Genomic DNA, 23,185 nt, shown 5'->3' with positions numbered 1-23,185 from the left:
TGGAGTGAGTAAATGATGACATTCGAAAGTTAACTGATAGTGTTGTATACCTTAAACTTACACAGTGTGGTACGTAAATTACATCTCTCAACGAAAATAAAATATAAAATAAAATAAACTCTTTTTTAAAAAGAGCATGAACTGTGGGGAAAAAGTTAACTAATGGGACATTTAATGTAATTTACTTCATTCTATGCACTAAAACCTACCCCCAAAGAATCAGAAGCACACTGAGATAATTAATATGCAAGTAGACATGAAAATGTTTCTATAACCCTATGAATATATTCAATGGCATAAATAGTCCCAAAGTAAAATTTATAATATCTTAATTACAATGCAAATGTCAAATAACGGAATCAACCTCCATACTAATCACTCGGTGCTATATGCAGAAAATACTATTAACACTATGGATCAAATATCAACTGGCTCAAAGAAGCACAGCCAATAATCAATAAAAAGATGCTCGACATCATTAGTCATTAGTGAAATGCAAATCACACTCACTAGGATGGCTATAATGAAAATAAGTGTTGGCAAGGATGTGGAGAACCTGAAACTCATATATTGCTGGTGGGAATGTAAAATATGCAGCTGCTTTGGAAAACAGTTTGCCAGTTCCTAAAAAAGTGAAGCCTAGAGTTACTGTCTGTAGCAGGCTGAATAATGGCCCTCCCAATGTATCAGGTCCTAACCCTATAAATATGACCTTATTTTAAAAAAAGAGCCTTTGCAAATATGATTAACTCAAGGATCTTGAGATGGAAGACTGTCCTGGATTATCTGGGTGGGTCCTAAATACAAACACGTGTATCCTCACAAGTGTCTAGAAATAAACCCTCACCTTTATAGTCAGGTGATTTTTTATAAAGGCACTAAGACAATTCAATGGTGAAAAAATCGTCATTTCAATGAATGGTTCTGGAACAACAGGATATCCAATGCAAGAGAATGAAACTGGATCCCTACCTCACGCCATATATAAAAATTAATTCCTGGATCAAATACCTAAATGTGAGAGCTAAAACTATAAAACTATAAAACTCTTAGCAGAAAGTATAGGTGTAAATCTTTGTGACTTTGGATTAAGTAGTGGTTTCTTAGCTATGACACCAAAAGCACAGCAATAAAAGAAAAAAATAGATCAATTGGACTTCATCAAAATAAAAACTTGTGGGCGCTTGGGTGGCTCAGTTGGTTGAGCGACTGCCTTCGGCTCAGGTCATGATCCTGGAGTCCTGGGATCGAGTCCCGCATCGGGCTCCCTGCTCAGCGGGGAGTCTGCTTCTCCCCCTGACCCTCCCCCCTCTCATACTCTCTCTCTCTATCTCATTCTCTCTCTCAAATAAATAAATAAAATCTTTAAAAAAAAAATAAAATAAAAATAAAAACTGGTCATTCGGTTCCATAGTCATTCGGAAAGGATGACTATGGAAAGGAAACAAAAGGAAAGGAAAACAAAGGATGGGAGAATATATTTGGAAATCAAATATCTGATAAGAGTCTAATAACTAGAAATATAAAGAACACTTACATTTCAACAATGAAAAGATAAACAATCCAATTAAAAAATGGGCAAAGAGGGTGCCTAGGTGTCTCAGTCAGTTAAGCAAGCATCCAACTCTTGATCTCAGGGTCGTGAGTTCAAGCCCCACATTGGGCTCCCCATGCTGGGCACAGAGCCTACTTAAAAAAAAAAAAAAAATGGGCAAAGGATTTGAACAGATATTTCTCCAAAGAAGATATACAAATGGCCAGTAAGTACATGAAAAGATATTCAACATCATTAGTCATTTTTGGGAAACACAGATCAAAACACAATGAGATCGGGGTGCCTGGCTGGCTCAGTCAGAGGATCATATGACTCTTGATCTCGGGGCTGTGAGTTCAAGCCCCATGCAGGGTGTAGAGATTACTTAAATAAAGAAAACTTAAAAAAACCACACACACAATGAAATACCACTTCACACCCACTCAGATTGCTATAATAAAAACAAAATGGAAAATACAAAGTGTCAGGGAGGACATGAAGAAACTGGAATCCTCATATATTGTTGGTGGGAACATAAAATGGTGTAGCCACACTGGAAAACAGTCCGGCAGCGCCTCACAGAGTTAAACACAGAATTATCATATCATCCAGCAGTTCTAATTCTGGGTATATACACAAAAGAATTGAAAGCAGGGACTCAAACATTTGTACACCAATGTTCCTAGCAGCATTATTCACAATAGCCAAATGGTAGAAACAACCCATTCAACAGATGAATGGATACACAAAATGTAGTACATACATACAATATCCAAATCAATGCCACTGAACTTTATATTTAAAAATCGTTAAAATATTTTAAAATGGTCAATCAGTTGGTTAAGCATCTGACTCTTGGTTTCAGCTCAGGTCATGATTTCAGGGTCATGAGATCAAGCCCCACGTCAACTCCATGCTCTGCACGGAGTCTGCTTGTCTCCCTCTCCCTTTGCCCCTCCCTGCCACATGTGCATGCTCGCTCTCTCAAATAAATAAAATCTTTTAAAAATGGTTAAAATGGTAATTTTTATGTTTACTCTACCACAAAGAAAACACTTGTATATGAATGTTTCTAGCAGCATTATTCATTTGGGTTTTTTTTTTTTTTTAAAGATTTTATTATTTATTTATTTATTTGACAGAGAGAGAGACAGTGAGAGCAGGAACATGAGCAGGGGGAGAGGGAGAAGCAGGCTTCTGGCAGAGCAGGGAGCCCGATGAGGGGCTCAATCCCAGGACCCTGGGATTGTGACCTGAGCCGAAGGCAGATGCTTAACGACTGAGCCACCCAGGCGCCCCTAGCAGCATTATTCATAATAGACAAAAAAATTTAAACAACTCATCGATCTACTGATGAATGGATAATTAAGAAGTGATATATCCATACGATGAAATGTCATTTGCCAAGAAAAAGGAATTAAGTACTGATTCATGCTACAGTGGGGATGAACCTAGAAAACACTGTGTTCACTTCTAGAGATGATTAGTTGGGTCAAGGGGAGAGGAACTTTTACTATATTACTCTTCTGTTCTATATAGAACAATGAGCACATATTACTTCTTAAAAGAATAGCATCTAACAGATGGTACAATGCCAGACATGATCTCCAGGCTGGCACTGCTTACTCACCAATGGAATGTCTAAGCTCGCTGCACTGGCTGACAGGGGGCAGCTTCAGCATTTCCCTCCATTTTTTACTACGACCACTTTTTTTGCCATAGCTTCCTAAATTTGGGGAAAAAAAGTATTTTTTTTTAATGATCAGAAATATCCAACTATAACAACTATTTCCACTAATATATTCCATTTTGTACCTATGGTGAGTGAAAATACAAGCTTATAATAATTTGTCTTATCTAGAAGGCAGCTTGACAAGTATAAAAAATCCCAAGTGATGCAATCAGTCACTGGCTTTATCATTTAGAAAGCATGTGACCCTGACCTTCTATAACTAACTCTGCTGAGCCTAAGCTTCCAAATTTGTGAATTGGACCTAACATGACATATCATACATGGTTGCATCCCTACCATGGAGCAAATGCCTGCAAAGGACAGGAAATACAATGGTAAAAAGGACAACATCCCTCCCCTCCATTCTAGTGAGGGAGAGAGATTTTTTTTAAAAAGCAGGTAATGATAAGTGATTAAAAAAAATAGCCAATCATACAGTACTAAATGGTATACAACAAAATCAAGCAAGGCAAAGATGAAGGGTGCTACTAGGGCTAAGGTGAGATTAGAGAAGGTCTCTCAAAAGGGTCACACTTAGGCAGAGACCTGATGGGGGTGAGGGACTAAGCCTTGGAAAGATGTGGAAGCAAGACAAGAATGGTGGAAAAAGCTATTAGATGATATTTTAGCAGATTGCGGCTACACTGCAGTAAGCATGGCATAAAGTACAGAGATAAGGAATGACTCTATTGTACACCTGAAACTAATGCAACATTGTGTGTCAACTATATTCAAATAAAAGAAAATTTTTAATAAAGTAAAATAAAAATTTAAAAAGATAATATTTTAGAACTTTTTAAATAAGCCCCTTCAAACCAAACTCAAGAGAAATTAGAACCTTCAATTTTAAGCATTCTGAGGAGCTGAAATTTTATTAAATTTTATCCAAGAGAAAACATCACAGTTTTGGCCAGTGACTAAAAGACTTCAGGGCTATTGGAAAGAATAGAGAAATCGGGAGGAAAGCCATGTTCTAGGAAGTGATGAGCTCTGCCTTAAGCACGGTGAGTGAAGCACTATGAGGGAAAGCCATCTGGAGGAGCTCAGGAGAGAAGGCCTGGCTAGAGGTACGGATTTGATAGTAGTCTGCCAAATAGATAATGCTCCTCTACCCACCCCTCCATTTCAACTGGGATCATGGTTCTAGACTTATATCCACTATGCAGAGGTCCCAGAGCACCTCAAGGTCAACAGGTTCAAATCTGACTCAATTGTCTTCCCCTCAAATTCAACCCTCTTTCCACACTATGCCTCCAGTTAATTACCCACCATCTACTAGGCAAATGGAGCTGGAAACTGGGGCACTATCTAATTCTGTCTCTGAAGTGCCTCACCCACTTATTCAGAAAGCATTTGCAGCCCAAGTCCTGTGTGCTGGGCACTGTCCAGGCACCAGGCAAACAGCAGGTGGCCAGCCCTGCCTGCAAAGGTGCTCCTGTCCCCTGCTCTCCTTGCCCAGGCTAGTACCAAGGTCATTGGCCTCTTCTTCTGACAGGCCTTCCTACCTCCAGTCTTCCCTTCCAGACCCTCCTCCACACTACCTTCCACTGTTACCTTCCTAAAATGCAAGTATCAGCTCACTTCTGAGTCTAGAGCTGAAGGGAAAATAAAGCACAGCCCTAACATCATTCCACAGGCACACCATGCCGAAGCCACAGTCTACAAAGGCCCCTAAGAAGCAAGAGCAGGTTCCCTCCAGGAACCACAAGTGTCTGGACTGTCACTCTGGCCTTATTAGTGTAGACAAATCTCTACTCAGCTCAAGCAGAACCCCCCCCCCAACAAAGCCTACCCTGCCTTTCCTAGGGAGATGCAGGCACTCTTTCCTTTTCATGCCCTTTGCATCTTGAAAACATCTTCATTAAATCTCAGCAAGGGCAGGTTCTAGGTTCATGGTCTTATTCCCAGTGTATCTCCAGCATTCGAAACATGACTGAAGGGATGTAAGGGGGCTCCAGGTGCACTGCACACAGCAGACACTAAAGGAATGTTTGCTAACTTTGAGGAGACCTGAAAAATTGCAGATGCTGACTCTAGCACATGAGTCAGGTGGGGTGAAATTGCCAAGGTCTAGGAGGAGGAGGAGTAAGAGTTAGATTTACTGAGTCTTTATTATGTACCAGACACCTTTCTAGGAGCTTCATATATATTGACTCATTGAATCATCCGTCACCCTATGATGAAAATACTACCACTGTTCCCTTTTCTCAGATAAGGGACCAAAGCAAAGAGGCCAAATCACCTGTCCAACACCACACAACTAGTGAGATGTGTGGCTCTGCTCCAGGAATCCTGCTTAACCATTACTGCTATTAAGAAGCAAAATGGTGTAATCAAAGCCTTTTTAAAAAGTACACAAACATTTAAAATAAATTATTTGCCATAAACACACTTAGAAATTAAGCTGGGATTTGAGCCCACATAATCACACTGGCCAAACTGGGCCACTACCTTTGTCCTAACAGCTGTTTTACTATCAATAAACAGAACCACCAAGGTAAATGCATAATGTGAGAAAGAACTGGACCCTTGTCTACGAATTCTGCTGGATATTAAGAGGCTTGGGGGTCAGTTTTCTACTACGAATACCATAATTATTTTTATAACATATTCCGTATTTCTGTAACATATATTATACACCATCCCTAGTCCCAGACCCACCAGAACCAATCACAATCATGAATTTGGTGTGTTTGTAAATGTGTGTGTGTGAGTGTGTACAGCCTTTAACAGTATATTGTTTTAGAGCAAGATTCCTAACCTGGCATTCACAGGCAGATATCAGGGTGTCCCAGAATTTGGACAGAAAAAAATCACCTTTAGCTTCACTAACTTCTAAGCAAAATTCAGCATTTCTTTCAGCCATAAATGCAGGCAAGAGTATTATAATATTAGTAGTATCTGTGACTTCATCACCAAGAGCATTCAGATTTTCCTATCACATCACAGTTGCTAGAGAGAACTCAAAACATTTATGCTCACACTACTTTGAAATTATCATTGAGGCACCAGACCAGCTGCCAGACTGTCTACAAGTACTCAGGTGATGGAGCCAAGCAACCCCTAAGCAGCTCTGTGCCTGGTAGTTAATTCTCCAGACTCTAAATGGCTAGGTCCTATGTTCTCACATGGATGGTCCAGCTACGTATTTTACTCTCTGTGACTCCCTACAACTGTGTTGATGGACACATAGAAGCAGGTGAGTCAAAGGCCATCCCACAGTTTAAAAGCCCCATTCAAACTAGCCATGATGGCCTTCACACTGATGGATCTTTAAAGGATGAAAACTTTAACTTGCTTATGTATTTATTGCCTTGTACTTAACTCTCTGATAACAGAGAACTTTCATAACACAAATCTGTTCTAAAAAATTTTACAATTATTTCAATATAGTTGACTTCTTTTACAATCACGTATTTTATTTTATTTAGATTAAGAACCCCTACTCTAGAGGTTGTTAACAAGAATGGTGTGCCACTGGGGCGAATCGGTGGCTCAGTCGGTTAAGCAGCTGCCTTTGGCTCAGGTCATGATCTGGAGTCCTGGGATCATGAGCCCCATGTCAGGCTCCCTGCTCAGAGGGGAGTCTGCTTCTCCCTCTGCCCTTCACCCTGCCCGTGCTCTCTCTCTCAAATAAATAAAATCTTAAAAAAAAAAAAAAATGGTGTGCTACTGCATACATCACTCTACAATTTGATTTTTTCCACACAGTTTAGTCCATTTTGACACAGATTGTTCTGTCCCAGCCAGGCTCCCTTCTGCTCCTCTCTCCCCACCCCCACCCCCAGTTTCACGTTTCATGACCCAAAACACTCTTCCTCAGCAAAGCTAGATCCCTTATTTCCTCAGGTCTTTGCTTCTGGCTACCCAACATGAGCTTTCATGTCCTACCTCCATGCCTAACCCTTAGCATCCCCCTTCTCTGCTTTATTATCTTTTCTTGACCCTTATCACTGTCCACTATACAATCTATTTCACGTATCCTGTTGAGGACCTGTCTCCCCATGAGAATAGAAACTCCTTGAAGAGAGGGGTTTATCTGTGTTAATCACGGCTGTAACCTCGATAGCTAGATGAGTGGCTGGCATAAAATAGACATTCAATAACTATTTGGTGAATGAGTGAATGAATGAATTTAATTACTATATAGTAATCTACTATATAAATAGTCTATTTATCTACTTCTTATTGATGGTCATTTAATGTTTTTGGTTTCCAGTATTACAAATAATGTTACAGCAAACATTCTTACGAATGTCTCTTTTACCACCATTTCTGCAGAGTATATGCCTAGAAGACTTCTTGACCTGGGTGTATGATTTTTTTCAACATTAATGGATACTGTTTAATTGTTCTCCAAAATGGTTGTGTATTACGATTACTTAAAATACAGTAATACCCTTGATAGCCACTCAGAGTTACTTTTCATATGTAACATAAATTTGTTGAATCAAAACGGAGACAACTTCTCTTCCTTCAGTTTATTTTATTTTTTTAAAGATTTTATTTATTTGACAGAGAGAGACAAAGCGAGAGAGGGAACATAAGCAGGGGGAGTGGGAGAAGGAGAAGCAGGCTTCCCACTGAGCAGGGAGCCCGATGCCGGGCTCGATCCCAGGACCCCGGGATCATGACCTGAGCCGAAGGCAGACGCTTAACCAACTCAGCCACCCAGGCGCCCCTCTTTCTTCAATTTAGAATAACTTTAGTTAGTCAGAAGAGCTCCACAAAGAGCAGAGGCTGAGACTAAGCCAAATAAACCTAGTTCACTTGCCTCTTTTTTTTTTTTTTAAGATTTTATTTATTTGACAGAGAGAGAGCTAGCAAGAGCAGGAACACAAGCAAGGGGAGTGGGAGAGGGAGAAGCCGGCTTCCTGCTAAGCAGGGAGCCCGATGTGGGACTCGACCCCAGGACTCTGGGATCATGACCTGAGCTGAAGGCAGCCGCTTAACGACTGAGCCACCCAGGCGCCCTTGCTTCCATACTCTTAACTGCATTGTCCATATGTGGCTTTACTTACATTCAAGTCTCTTCATCTTGTCTTGCTCACTGACAGCCCTTTTCCCTCATATCTCCCAAGAGTAATCTTTTTCCAAGCATTTATCTAAAATGCCTGGGAAGAGGAAGAAAGGGATTAGCAAAGACACAGGCCCAGTGCTCCTGATGCAGAAGAGCCAGCAAGGTAGATGGGCCTCCCCCAAGGAAGGTCACAGGCCAGGGCAGCAGGTGCTGCAGAGCCTTGGCCTCTGGCCCCAAGCCAGAGTACAGGGCGATGATAGGTCACTTCCCAGATCCACAGACTGGCAGGGAAGCAGCATACCCTGCCAGGCTAGGTTCTCCCTGTGTGCATGAGAAAGGCTGATCACAGGGTATCCAGTGACTAAATCGGAGCAAAGCTGTAAACAGAAATGGAGCTAGCATCTCCTATGTCATTTTCTTAGGGAAGTTCCCTAATTCAGACTTCTACTGAGTCATATTGGCTCACCAATTTATATGAGCTCAAGTTAATGAAATTTTAGTGTACTTGACTTATCTTAAAGTCTTCAGAAGAAAAACAGTGTTTCAGGAAAACACTGCATTGTATCCATCCAGCACAACCTTCCAGGTTATCAGATTCTAGCCTTCCTTGTCTTTGACCTATTGTGCAGCTTTCTGTAAATTGTGGGTGACAGGAACACATGCAAGCTGTTTTGTCTGGTAGTTTCCATGGACTTCTCTTCCCTCTGTAGAAAAATCAGTTTGCCCAGATTTGCAATTCAATTCCTTTACTCATTTAATGTGAGCCTTTTGACTTCATTTGAACTGTTTAGAACATTTGCCTGGTTCCCTACGTGAGTAAAACAAAACACATGTTCATTTTCATGTGATCTGTATGAGCGTAATTTTATCTTTCTCTGGCAATTATCTTAAGATGCCTTACTCCTAGTCAAGCTCCATCCATGGGACCTGTAGTGATGTCCGCTCTTTCATTTCTGATATTATTTATTTGTGTCTTTTTTTCTTCTTTGTCTGGCTAGGGCTTACAGATTTATTAACCTTTTCAAAGAATCAGATTTTCGTTTTGTTGATTTCCTGCCTTTAGTTTCACAGATTTCTACTCTAATTTTTATTACTTGGGCATCTGGGTGGCTCAGCTGGTTAAGTGTCTGCCTTTGGCTCAGGTCATGATCCCAGGATCCCAGGATCAAGCCCCGTGTCAGGCTCCCTGCTCAGCGGGAAGTCTGCTTCTCCCTCTCCCTCTGCCTGTCCCCATCTCCCACCGCTGGTGCTCGCCCTGTCTCCCATAAATAAATAAATAAATAAATAAATAAATAAATAAATAAAATCTTTTTTAAAAGTGTGTTGTCCCCAGTTATTTGGGTGATTTTCCAGCTGTCTTTCTGTTATGATTTCTAGTGTAATTCCACTGTGGTCTGAGAGCAGACATTACATGATTTCTATTCTTTTAAATTTGTCACAGTGTGTTTTATGGCCCAGAATGTGGACCATCTTAGAGAATGTTCCAATGTGACCTTGAGAAGAATGTGTAGTGTATTCATCAATTTCTCCTTGCAGTTCTATCAGTTTTTGACCTACATATTCTGCCTATATGTAGTTAGGCACATACACATTAAGGATTGCTACATATTCTTGCACAATTGACCCTTTTGTCATTATGTAATACCCCTCTTTATCCTTGATAACTTTCTTTGCTCCGAAGTTTAAACTGTGTGAAATTAACATAGGTACGCCTACTGCCTTTGATTGGTGGCAGCATGGAATACCTTTCTCCATCCCTTTATTTTTAATCTATGTGTATTTTTATATTTAAAGTGGATTTCCTACATTAAGATCCAGTAACATGTAGTTGGGTCTTATTTTTCTATCCACTCTGACAATCTCTTTTGATTGGTGCACTTAAGACCATTGATGTTTGAAGTGATTACTGATATACAATACAGGCATACCTCAGAGACATTGTGGGTTTAGTTCCAGATCACTGCAATAAAGCAAATGTCACAAAAAGGAATACAAATGAAATTTTTGGTTTCCCAGCGCATATAAAAGTTATGTCTACACTATGCTGTACTCTGTTCACCACGCAATAGCATTATGCCTAAAAAACAATGTATATACCTTAATTTTAAGATTGCTAAAAATGCTAACCATCATCTGAACTTTCAGTAAGTCATAATCACTGATCACACATCACTGTAACAATATAATAATTTAAAAGTTTGAAATATTATAAGAATTACCAAAATGTGATGGAGACATAAAGAGAAAAAATGCTGTTGGAAAAACAGCACCAAAAGACTTGACACAGGTTGCCACAAACTTTCAATTTGTAAAATGTGCAGTATCTGTCAAGCACAATAAAACAAGGTAGGTCTGTAGTTGGATGAATGTCTACCATATTTTTATTATTATTTGTTGCCCTTGTCTTGTTCTTATTGTTGTCTTCCATGCCTTTTTTTGCCATTTGTGGTTTTGATCATTTTATAGGATTCTATTTTCACATTTTTCTTAGCCTATCAATTATACTTCTTTTTAAACTGTTTTTAGTGGCACCCTAGAGTTAGCAATATACATTTATAACTAATCCAAGTCCCCTTTCAAAGACAATTACACCACTTCACAGGTAGTACGAGTACCTTATAGATAACAAAATATTCCTAATTCCCCCTCCTATCCCTTGTATCATTGCTGTCATTCATTTCACTTATACATAAGCGTATCCTTTTTATATATGTGTGAATGTATATATCTGTTATCTGACAGCTATTAGATTAAGAAAAACAAGTCTTCATTTTACCTTCACGTATTCATTCTCCAATGCTCTTCCTTTATGTAGATCCAAGTTTCTGAATATATAATTTTCTTTCTCTCTGAACAACTTCTTTTAACGTTTCTTGCAAGGCAGATCTACTGGCAACAAATTCCCTCAGTTTCTGTTTGTCTGAGAAAGTCTTCATTTCTTCTCACTTTTGGAGGAAATTTCACAGGATGCAGAATTCTAGATTGGTGGGTTTTTCTCCCAATACTTTGTATGTTTCACTCCCCTATCTACTTCCTTGCATGGGTTCTGAGAAGATATAATTCTTACCTTTGGTCCTGTATAGGTAAAGTGTTTTTATCTGTGGCTTCTTTCAAGATTTTTTATCTTTGATTTCCTGAAGTTTGAAGAAGATATTCATGTCATTCCTTTTTTTTTTTTTTCCTAAGATTTTATTTACTTGAGAGAGAGGGCGGGGAGAGCGAGCGAGCGAGCATTAGCTGGGGGGAGAAGCAGAGGGAGAGGGAGAAGCAGGCTCCCCACCAAGCAGGGAGCCCAATGCAGGGCTTGGTCCCAGGACCCCAGGATCATGACCTGAACTGAAGGCAGATGCTTAACTGACTGAGCCACCCAGGCGTTCCTCCTGGGTGTCATTCTTTTGACATTTATCCTGTTTCATGTTTTCTGAGCTTCATCTGTGGCTTGATGTCTGACATTAATTGGGGGAAAGTCTCCATATTACTATTTCAAATATTTCATCTGTTCCTTTCTCTCTTTCTGCTCCTCCTGGCATCCCCATTACACGTATGTTATGCCTTTTATGGATGTGCCACAGTTTTTGGATATTCTGTTGTGATTTTTTTCAGTCTTTTTTCTCCTTGCTTTTCAGTTTTAGAAATTCTCAGTCATATCCTCAAGCCCAGAGATTCTTTCCTCAGCCCTGTCCAGTCAGTTAATAAGGCCATCAAAGGAATTCATTTGTTTTTGTTTTGGTTCTGCTTAACTCTAGCATTTCTTTTGATTTTTCCTTAGAATTACCATCTCTCTGCTTACATTATCCATCTGCTTTTTGCATGTTGTCTAACTTTTTCCATTAAAGCCCTTAGGATACTAATCACAGTTGTTAAAAATTCCTGGTCTGATAATTCCAACATTCTTCCTTTTACTCTGTTTGGTCTGGGAGGCCATAACAAGGGTCTGGAGCAGAGGGCTGACACCTCAATTTAAATTTTAATAGGATTACTCTGGCTGGTGTGTTGAGAACAGACTGTAGGGTCAGAAAGGCAGAAGCTGAGACCAAGTATCAGCCAACTGTGGTCTTCCAGGCGAGAGAGGTTGACGGCTTGAGCCATGCTGAAGGTGGTGAGAGGTCAGATTCTTTGCATTTTGAAGGGAGATCTGAAAATATTTTCCCAAGGACTGGATGTGGGATATAAGGAATTAAAAGTCAACTGTAAGATTTTTGGCTTGAGTATTCACTAAGATGCAGAAGGAAAAAATTGGGGCAGGGTGAGTGTTAAGGGTTAGTTTTGACTCTGTGTATGTGTGTGCATGCATGCAGATGAGGTTTCCACGTAGCAATGTCAAGTGGGCAAGTGGAGAATGAGCTGCAGGTCAATGGAAAGGTCCAGTCTGCAGATCTGAGAGACAGCAGCTTGCCTCAAACCATGTTACTGGATAAGAGCACAAGGGAGTGAGACTCCATGGACTGAGCCTTGGGAGCATTTCAATATGAAGAGGTCTAGCAAACAAGTGGCAACCAATCAAGCAGTCTGAGAAGGACAAGCCCTGAAACCGCAGAAAACCATGGAGGGTGCTGGTCTAGAAGGACATACTGACTGAGGTGACTCCCATGATGAGCTAGTCATGTGCAGCCCACACGTGTAATAGCATTAGGACTAAGAACTGACCGTGGTGATCCCGACAAGGATGGTTTTAGTGAAGTGGTGGAGGTGAGAGCTTAGAACCCAGCACGTAATTCACTCAGTACTTGTTTAAAGAGTGAATGACACACACTCAATAGTGCACACACACCGTGTAACTGCAAACACCCACATTTCACTAAACACAGCAGTGCACACACATACCATGACCCACCTTAGTAAACTATCACTACAAAAGACCCCCTCTGAAGAACGTCACAAGGTGAAGGAGAGAGAGAAGAATGGGATCCTCTCCACCGGTGTCTCTGTCACCCTGGACTGCTATAACAAAATACCATAGTCTGGGTGACCTAACAACAAACACTTATTTGTCAGAGTTCTGGAGGCTTGAAATTCCAGCAGATTGGGTGACTGGTGAGGGCCCTTCCTGGTTTGTAGATGGCTATCTTCCATTATGTCCTCCTGGGCCTTTCCCTGCTACATGCACTTGAACACAGAGATCGTGTGCCTCTCCTTCTTTTTATAAGGACATTAATTCCATCATGAGGGCCCACCCTTATAACCTAATGTAACCATAATTACCTTTCAAAGGCCCTACCTCCAAATACCATCGCACTGGTGATTAGAGCTTCAATAATTAAATTGGGAGAGGACACAAATATTCACTTCATAGCAGGTTTTTTTTTTTTCCATAGCAGCAGGCTTGGGGCACACATGCTAGTGAACCGGAGCAGCCAATCCTGCCCCTCAGTAAGCTGTCCTTGATTCCAAAAGTCTCCATTGACACATCACAGCAAAGTCTAGCTCCAATTTTCTGAGCTGTCCCATCCAGGTGCAGTCAGTCTCAAGATGAGTTGAGTGGCGCTCACCATACCACGTCAAGACAGGAAGACCAGTGGGGAAGAAATCGGGCAAGAAAAGGAAGAGCACCCAAATTTGGTCATGTGACCATAGCCTTTATCAATGTGGTTGGCACGGCCCAGGCTATTTACACAGAAGACCCTCCACAGATCCTAAAACCTGAGCAGGGCAAAAACAAGAGGCACAGTCCACTAGGGCAGTATATTGTGTCCCAAAAAGTAGACAGTGATGTGGGGCCACAGCATTTGAAGGCCCAAAGGTTTGAAGGTGCCCCTCTATAGGCTGCCTTTATCTATTTTAAAGGTATGGGTTGAATTATGGGTTGAATTTGTTATGGGTTAAATTTGTACCTCCTCAAAAAAGATAGAGTCCTAACCCTCAGCTAACCCCCACCCTTCAGAATATGATCTTATTTGGAGACAGGGTCTTTATGGAGGTAATCAAGTTAAAATGAGATCATTCAGGTAGCTCCTAATCCAATGTGACTAGTGTCCTTAAAAAGGGGGACATCTGGGAGCACCCGGTGGCTTAGTCGGTTAAGTGTCTGACTTGATTTCGGCTCAGGTCACGATCTCAGGCTCATGGGACCAAGCCCTGCGTCAGGCCCCGAGCTCAGTGCGGAGTCTGCTTGTCCCTCTCCCTCTGCTCCTCCCCCGCCCCGCTCACTCTCTCTCTTTCAAATAGATAAAATCTTTTTTTTTTTAAAGGGGGGGGATCTGAACACAGGCACACAGGAACGTCATGTGAAGACAGAAGCAGAGATCAGGATGGTGCACCTACAAGCCAAGGAACACCAAAGATGCCAGTGAACCCCCAGAAGCTGGGACACAGGCCTGGAACAGGTCCTCCCTCACAGCCTCAGAAGGAATTAGCCCTGCCGACATCTTGATCTCAGACTTCTGGTCTCCAAAACTGGCCGAGAATAAATGTTTGTTGTTTGAGACACTTAGTTGTGGTACTCTGATTACCACAGCCCCAGCACACTAATCCAGTACCATTTCTGTCCTTTCTTCTTCCTGTTCTTCCTTCCAAGTATCTTTTCCTTGCATTTCGGGCTACTTCTGCTTCTGATCCAGACATAACCGGAGTGCCCATTTCCATCTTTACTCATTCATTAACTCATCAAACATTCATTGAGCACCTACTATAGGCCACAATATTATACAAATGACCTCAGAGAGCCATATAAAGGGCTCAGTGAAGCACCGATTGTCCTATGGCAAATGAAGCAAGCCAAGCCGGCAACACGTGCTATCTTAAACAAGTACTCAGTACTTGTTTAAAGAGTGAATGACACACACTTTTGAAGCAAGTTTGAAGAACCAGACAGATCATTCTGTTTTGAGGTCAAATGTATCAAAGCATAAACTGTAATGAGACTACTAATTTGTATTTTGCATAGCAATTAATTATATACTTATTGGATAGTGAATACTATTAGCAAATTAGTCTTTATAGCCATGACATAAATATTAATGACTTTGCACGCATATATGCAAAACACCTCATGTTTCTACAGAAGAGTAACTTAAGAAAGACCTAATTCCAGTGTTCTTCTGTGTCTCAGAATAAGGTCACAATTGAGGCACATGGGTGGCTCAGTCTAAGCATCTGACTCTTGGCTTCGGCTCAAGTCATGATCTCAGGGTCCTGAGATCGACCCCTGCTTCAAGTCCCGCGTAGTGTCGGGCTTCCTGCTCAGCGAAGAGTCTGCTTCTCCCCTCCCCCCTGCCCCTTCACCCACTCATGCACTCTCTCTCTAAAATAAACAAACCTTTAAAAAAAAAAGAAGAAAGCCAAAATTATGTCCACTGCCACCATTTTCCTTCAAAGCTAACTATTACCTAATTTCAGTCATTACATAAAATGTGACCCAAAAATATTTTAGAGTATGGGTTGCACAAATAATTTTCCTACAAATTAGCATAAAGTCACTAAATCCAATTTTTGGTTCACTGAGCAAGAAAGAAAAAAAGATTAGAGCCATCATATACTTTATGAAAAAGCCAAACCAAACTGGTTGCTAATAAACTGACTGGTTTATAACTGTTCAAACCAGCAGTAACACAATGATGGTAACAGAATCTAGACATCATTACGGGAGGATGGGTTCACCCTTTGTTGGTTACCATTATACAAATTACTCCAAAAGTCTAACAGGTAAGAAGAAATACAAGTAAAAAGAAATACTTCATAACTTTTCCTAGAAAACTTGGTCGGGATGCCTGGGTGGCTCAGTCAGTTGAGCGTCTGCCTTCAGCTCAGGTCATGATCGCAGGGTCCTGCTTTATATATTTCAAATACTCAAATGTTAGCTATCATGATTATATAAGACTATCAAGCCAAGAGAAAGAAGGAGAAAAAAAATAAATGTAGAAAAAAGGGTAGCAAAATACATACCAAAAAAGTCACATAAAATGTAAATAGGGACTAAAACTTAAATAATAAAAAATGAGATTATTAGACTGGATAAACCATCAAAATCCAGCTACATATTGTTTACGAGAGACAGCTGAAGCCTTCAAAAAACACACCAAAAGGCTGGGGTGGGGAAAACAGCACAAATTAGCAAAAAAAAAAAAAAAAAAAAGGCAGGTATAATAATAGACATGTCTGATGAAAATACAACTTAAGGTAAATGCAAATGCACTGGTGGGGACAGAGATGCACCTTACATAATAAAAAAAATAATAATAATAACCCATCAAGAAGATACTGAAATCATTAACTAGTAAATACTTAACAGTGTCTTGGAAATAAAAATCAACCAAATCAGGGAAAACAAATTTGAAAAATCCACGGCCTTAGTGAGAGACATCAAGACTTTATCATAAACTGATTAATCAAGCAGACAAAAAGCAATAAAAATAGAGGCTATTTATATAGTAACAGTAGCAAGCTTGAGCTAATGGATGATCATACAGGGTCTTACCTAGCAAATAAAAAACACATACTCTTCCTAAGAACAGTTAAACATTTATAAAAATTGACCATGTACCAGCTTACAAAGTATATTTCAACAAATACCAAAATACTGATATCATGAAGACCATGTCCTCTGATCATATATAATTAAATCACCAACAATAAAAAAGATCATTTAAAAAGGTGCCATGAGTTTACAATTTCTTAAAAATCACACTCAAATAATCAAGGCTTAACAAAGAAATCACAATGATAATCATTAAACATAAATGAAATGAAAAAAACCACATGAAGAAACTTGTAGGCTGCTGTTAACCCAATACTTAAAAGTTTGAGTCTTAAATTTATTTTAAAACAAGAAAGTTTAAAAAGTATGGGTTAAGCATTCAACTTGAGTAGCTAGAGGCAAATCAAAATAAAGAACACAATACAAGCAGTAATTAGTAAAACAGAAGGTAAACATAATAGAGAAGAGCATATGAAACCAAAGACTGGTTCATTGAAAAGATTAACAAAAATCTTTTGCAAGCCTAACAAAAATAAAAGACGCATACAAATAATAATTCTAAATTAAAAAGATCACAGTTGCAGTTGTAAAAATAGAAACTGTTACAAATAACATTTATGCCAAATAAATTTGAAAGCTTAGATGAAAATAATTTTCTCAGCAAACATAAATTACCAAACCTAACTCAAGAAGAAACAGTCCTGAATATCACAGTAAGTATTAAACTAAATTGATAATAAAAAGAAACCATCCCTACCCCTGCTTCCAAGTCAGGAGGGTCAAGATGAGGGCAGGGGGAGACTCCAGGCTCAGGCAGTTTCATGGGCAAGGTTTACCAAATCTTTAAGGAATAAAGAGGCCCTATCTTATAAAATTTTTTTCCTTAAAAAAATACTTTCAACAGACACAATTTTCACAATAATATTCACCAATCTTAATATTATCACTCAGTGAAATGTTGCAAATGTATATACACCCACATAATTACCAGCTGGATCAATCAATACACTTTTTTTTTTTAATTTTTTAAAAAGATTTTATTTATTTATTTGAGAGAGAGAGCACAGAGGGAGAGTGAGAGGGAGAAGCAGACTCCCTGCTAAGCAGAGAGCCCGATGCGGGGCTCGATCCCAGGACCCGGAGATCATGACCTGAACTGAAGGCAGACACTTAACCGACTGAGCCACCCAGGTGCCCCAATACACATTATCATCACCCCAGAAAGTTCCTTCCTGCCTCTTTGGTGTCAATCCCTCCCTTCTTCAAGGCGATTACCATTCCAATTTGTATTATCATGGATTAATTTCACTTCGTATCACTGGAATCACAGAGGATTGCTCTCTCTTCTGATTTTTTCCTTGACATAATGCTCCTGAGACTCGTCCATGCTCTTGCATGCATCAGGAGCTCTTTCTTTTTACTGCCGCATAGCATTACACACACCAGTATTTCTTTATCCATCCTCTCATTGAGGAGAGTTTGGGTTGTTTCCAGTCCGACACTATTATGAATAAAGCCGCTGTAAACATTCTCGAACATGACGTTATGTGGACATGTGCACGCTGAACTGGGTATATCTAGAAGGAGAATCACTGGGTCATAGGGTAGGTGTGTGTTTATCAGAAACGGTCAGGTTCTCCAGTTGTGCACTCCAACAAGCAATGTGTGAGAGTTCTAGCTGCAGCTGCTCCACGTCTTCGCTAACACTTATTGCCAAGGAATGCAGGCGGCCTCCAGAAGCCAGAAAGGGCCAGAAAATGGATTCCCCCATAGAACCTCCAAAATGAATTACAATTGTAATAGCACTCCAACTGGTCTGAAGGGCGAACTCGCTTCACGCTTACTCACTCTTGGCTTGCTGACCTAACTCCCTTGGTCTGTAGCAGAACCAACCCCTTAAGATTTGCAGACCACTAGCCTTCAGGAGTAAAGGACCAAACTTTCCCAGAAGACGAGGCCTGACCACATTCAAACACAGCTGCCCCTGATGCCAGCGAGTGTGTTCAGGGTCCCGCTGACACTGGGCTCACCGCCTGAGCGCCTGCTTCTCTTGCATGTAGCCCCCTCTCTTCTCCCATGCCTTCCCCTCTAAAACCCTCCAGCTTGGCCTGGACAGGGAAGATGGTCTTTGAGACGTCTGTCCACTTGCCTTCCAGGTTGCCGGCTTCCTGACTAAAGCAACTCTCCTTTCTCACTGTCACTTGTCTCTAGAGTACTGATTTTTGAGCAGCAAGCAGACAAACCTGAGCTCAGAACCCGTTCTTTGTCTGGTAACATTCTCCCCAGAAGCTCCAGAAAGGAACACAGCCCTTCTGACATCTTTTTTTTTTTTTTTTTTTTAAGATTTTATTTATTTATTTGACAGAGACAGCGAGAGAGGGAACACAAGCAGGGGAGTGGGAGAGGGAGAAGCAGGCTTCCAGCTGAGCAGGGAGCCCGATGCGGGGCTCGATCCCAGGACCCTGGGATCATGACCTGAGCTGAAGGCAGATGCTTAACGACTGAGCCACCCAGGCACCCCAGTGACATCTTGATTTTAGCTTACCCAGACCCATTTCAGACTTTTGACCTCCAGAACTGCAACATAACAATCTGTGTTATTTTAAGCCATTTAGTTTGTGGTAGCTTGTTACAGCAGCAATAGGAAAACTAAATACGGCAAGTGGGAGAATGGGAGATCTGTGCAATGTATACTTAGTATCCATATTACATAAAAAACTGCTATAAATCAATAAGATACTCTGTCCTCATTGTGCAGAAGATATGGCAAGCAATTCACAAAGAGGAAAGATGAATCACCCTCATTATGAAAAGATGTTCAGTCTCCCTGGTAATTAGGAAAATGCAAATTAAAACAGTGTTATATAGACTGATTTGTATCCCACCATCCCACCCTCACCCCCAAATTCCATGCTAAAGCCCTAACCCCCAATGTAACTATAGTTGGAGATAGGGCCTTCAAGGAGGTAACTAAGGTTAAATGAGGTCAGCCAGCTAGGGCTCTAATCTGACAGGTGTACTCATAAGAGGAGGAGTCACCAGAAAATCTCTGTTTCTCAGCATAAACACAGAGGAAAGGCTATGGGAGGACGCAGGGAGAAGGCAGTCTTACACAACCCAGGAAGAGAGTCCTCACCAGAAATCAACCATGGTGGTACTTTGACCTTGGATTCCTAGCCTTCAGAACTGTAAAAACAAAACAAAACAAAAACAAAAAAACAAAAAACCCCCAAGCATTTCTGTTCTTTAAAACACCCAGTCCAGGGGCGCCTGGGTGGCTCAGTTGTTAAGCGTCTGCCTTCAGCTCAGGTCATGATCCCAGGGTCCTGGGATCGAGCCCCACATCGGGCTCACTGCTCAGCATGAAGCTTGCTTCTCCCTCTCCCACTCCCCCTGCTTGTGTTCCCTCTCTCACTCTCTCTCTGTATAAGTAAGTAAGTAAATAAATAAATAAATAAATAAATTTTAAAAAACACCCAGTCTGTGTTATTTTGTTATGGCAGCCCAAGCTGACTAATATAAACAGTAAAATAATACCCCATGCTCTTTGGGAGCAAAAGTCTTAGAGTCTGAGAATTCCAATAATTTTTTAAGTTATAAAGATAACCAATACAGGAATTTAGAACAGTGATGTAACTACATGAATGAGGGAGAAAGAAGACGGAGGAACTGGTTTAGAGGAGCTATGTCCTCATCCAACAGCACAAAGTTAATAGAAGTCTAAACTGACAAGCACTATTCTTCAGAAATGCAACAGTAACCACCAGAATAACTAAAACAGAAACCATGAAAAGAATCAACTGGCTGCACCTGAGGGGAGTGGGGTCTTTGTCTGCTCCTGCTGCTATAACAAAATACCATACATGGGGGGTGGGTTATATACAACACTTCTCACAGTTCTAGAGACGGGAAGTCCATGATCAAGGTGCACAGACTCAGCATCTGGTGAATGCCTGCTTCCTGCTTCACGGATGGCTGTCTTCTCACTGAGTCCTCATATGGTGCAAGGGGCCAGGGAGCTCTTTGGGTTATCTTTTCTAAGGGCACTATCCCTTGTATGAGGGCTCTACCTTCATGACCTAAGCACCTCCAAATACCATCACAGTGGGGATTAGGTTTCAACATGTGAATTGGTGGGAGGTGAGGGGGGTGGGGGAGGGATAATCATTCAGTCTAGAGGAGGAGGAGTATGAGGAAGGCTAGAGCTTTCTGTCAGAAGTCCTTCTATTCTCTGATTTTTAAAATTATGGATTCTTTGGAAATTTTTTTTAAATTAGTAGAACAGAACCAGTCAAGAATTCTGTTCCTAGCTCGATGAAGGGACATGAGGAGGCTGTCCTTTTGAGAACATGCTGTGTTTAACCCAATGAAGCACCTGAAGGAAAGAACACGAGCATGGTAGGCAAATGTAATAAAAACAGGGAACAGAGAGGCTCCAAGTCCCTTCCTTCCAGAACCAGTGACATCAGGAAGGCCTTGCCCCATCGCCACTTTACCATCACTTTCAGCTCTGGTATGGACTCCCAGTGTAACTCTGAACAACACTGTTGGCTCTGTAATTCTCGTGGCTCAAACACAGACACTGTCTCCAAATGTCTCCTTGTCAGATGCGAATCCAGTGGCCCCACCTTCCCTGCCACGTCCCAACTTCTGTCAACCGTGCTTCACGTTGTCCAACCAGCCGAAGAGCGACATTCCCACATCTAGAAAGCTAATTTCATGCCAGAAGCTAAAGACAAAACATCAACCCATTTCCATTAAAAGCAGCAAACTGAGGAAGTCTTTCAACAGACAGCATTACATGATTGGTTAGATCATGTGTCTGGGGCCAGGCCTGAACCCTGATGCTCCCATTTACTAGTGATGTGACCTTGAGCAAGTCACTTCTCCTTCCCTCCCTCATCTGTGAAAGGGAATAATAACACCTGCCCCTAGAGGTCGGGGGAGGGGGGGAACACCACCAGTAGCCTTGTTGACCTGGCAAACTTAGTGCACACAAATGCTCACAAAAAGGATCTAGGATTACCCTGCAAACACTCAAGCACAATGTCTCTCCCAGAAGTGAGACAAATTAGCACAGCAGTAAGGGGGCAACCAAGGTGGTATTCCCATGTGGTCTTTGAACTAGGAACTCTCGTTCAATTTGGTAAAAACAAATAGTTCCCATTCTTAAAAAAACCCAAAAAAGAAAAAAACAAAAACACATGTGCCTGGCCTTTTGCTAACATCATAACTAGTTATAGTTGATCCTGCTGTCTTTGCTAGTGATGAGCATGTAAATACTGAGAGGGGAACTAGAGCTTGCCTTGCAGATATAATTACATTTTAATACTGATTTAATAAAAACAAATATTAAATTCAAAATGAAATAAAAAGCACTCACTACTGACATTCTAAAGTTGAATAAAATCTCAGTTTTTGTTCCCTATTTCCAGACCACTAGTCTAAAAAGACAGCTTAGTTTGAAACCTTAATTTCTGGTTATCATCGGTATTGAAAGAATTCCTGAGATGTGCTCTTTTGTCCTCAGTCACAGGTGGCATTTGTAGAGCATATACTGGGTGCTACCACAGGGCTAGTGGTGACACAGAAGGGAGACCCGGAGCTGCCTCAAGTCAGCCCAGTGCGGTAACAGCTCATCCTGGGCACAAAAGATGGAACGAGCAAGCCTCCGGCAGGAGTGTCAAAGTTCTGGGAAAGACACTCGAGCTGGAACACGGAGGAGGAACAGGACTTCAGCAGGCGGGAAGGCATGAAGGGGTGTAATACAGATGGCCAAGGAAAGCAGAGCAGGTCACTGAGTCAGGTAGGACCCTGTGGGGGTCCTGGAATGGAGATCTAGGGCCATATTGTAAACAGAAGATTAAGAGAACAGATCTGTGTTTTAGAAAGAGTGTTCTAGGGCGCCTGGGTGGCTCAGTTGGTTAGGCGACTGCCTTCGGCTCAGGTCATGATCCTGGAGTCCCTGGATCGAGTCCCGCATTGGGCTCCCTGCTCGGCAGGGAGTCTGCTTCTCCCTCTGACCCTCCCCCCTTCTCATGTGTTCTCTCTCATTCTCTCTCTCTCAAATAAATAAATAAAATCTAAAAAAAAAAAAAAAAGAAAAAAAAGAAAGAGTGTTCTAGCAGCATTGGGGATGATAAAGGAGAAGAAAGTCTGGAAATAAGACCAGCTAGGAAATTCTGGCCCTCAGCCAACTTAAGAGCTATAGGGGACCATGGTGTTGGGGGGCGAGGGGTGTGCACTGGGTGAGGATGTGAGAAATAATAAAGCTTAAGGCTAAATGAGGTTCAAGGACCTCCCACACGTGAGAATTCAGGAAAAGGAAAGCTATGCTTTTGGGAAATCTAAGAATGAGAATGGACTAGAGACAAAAAATGAGGTTCAAGGTCAATTAACACAACTGCATGTTCAAGTGCCAGCTCTTCATCATGACACTGGACATAACAAAATCTACAGCCACAACTATTACCCTTTACTGAGCAC

The 23,185-nt window shown here is 41.1% G+C and overlaps 1 protein-coding gene across 3 annotated transcripts in view; it reads right to left on the bottom strand.

Annotated features, from left to right (window-relative positions):
- The window catches only part of GRK4 (G protein-coupled receptor kinase 4), a 92,549-nt gene that overhangs the window by 65,927 nt on the left and 3,437 nt on the right, over positions 1–23,185 (bottom strand). Inside the window, exon 2 of one of the 3 annotated variants that reach the window (XM_078068322.1) lies at positions 11,063–11,332. The exons of the other annotated variants lie outside the window; for them this stretch is intronic. The gene's annotated coding sequence lies outside the window, so the exon portion shown is untranslated. The remainder of the gene's footprint in view (positions 1–11,062; positions 11,333–23,185) is intronic. 3 annotated transcript variants of the gene reach the window in all.

This window comes from Halichoerus grypus, chromosome 3 (genome assembly GCF_964656455.1).
Source record: "Halichoerus grypus chromosome 3, mHalGry1.hap1.1, whole genome shotgun sequence".
Classification (NCBI taxonomy): Eukaryota; Metazoa; Chordata; class Mammalia; order Carnivora; family Phocidae; genus Halichoerus; species Halichoerus grypus.
The sequence above is the reverse complement of the archived record's forward strand: the minus strand, read 5'-3'. Positions and strand labels throughout refer to the sequence as shown.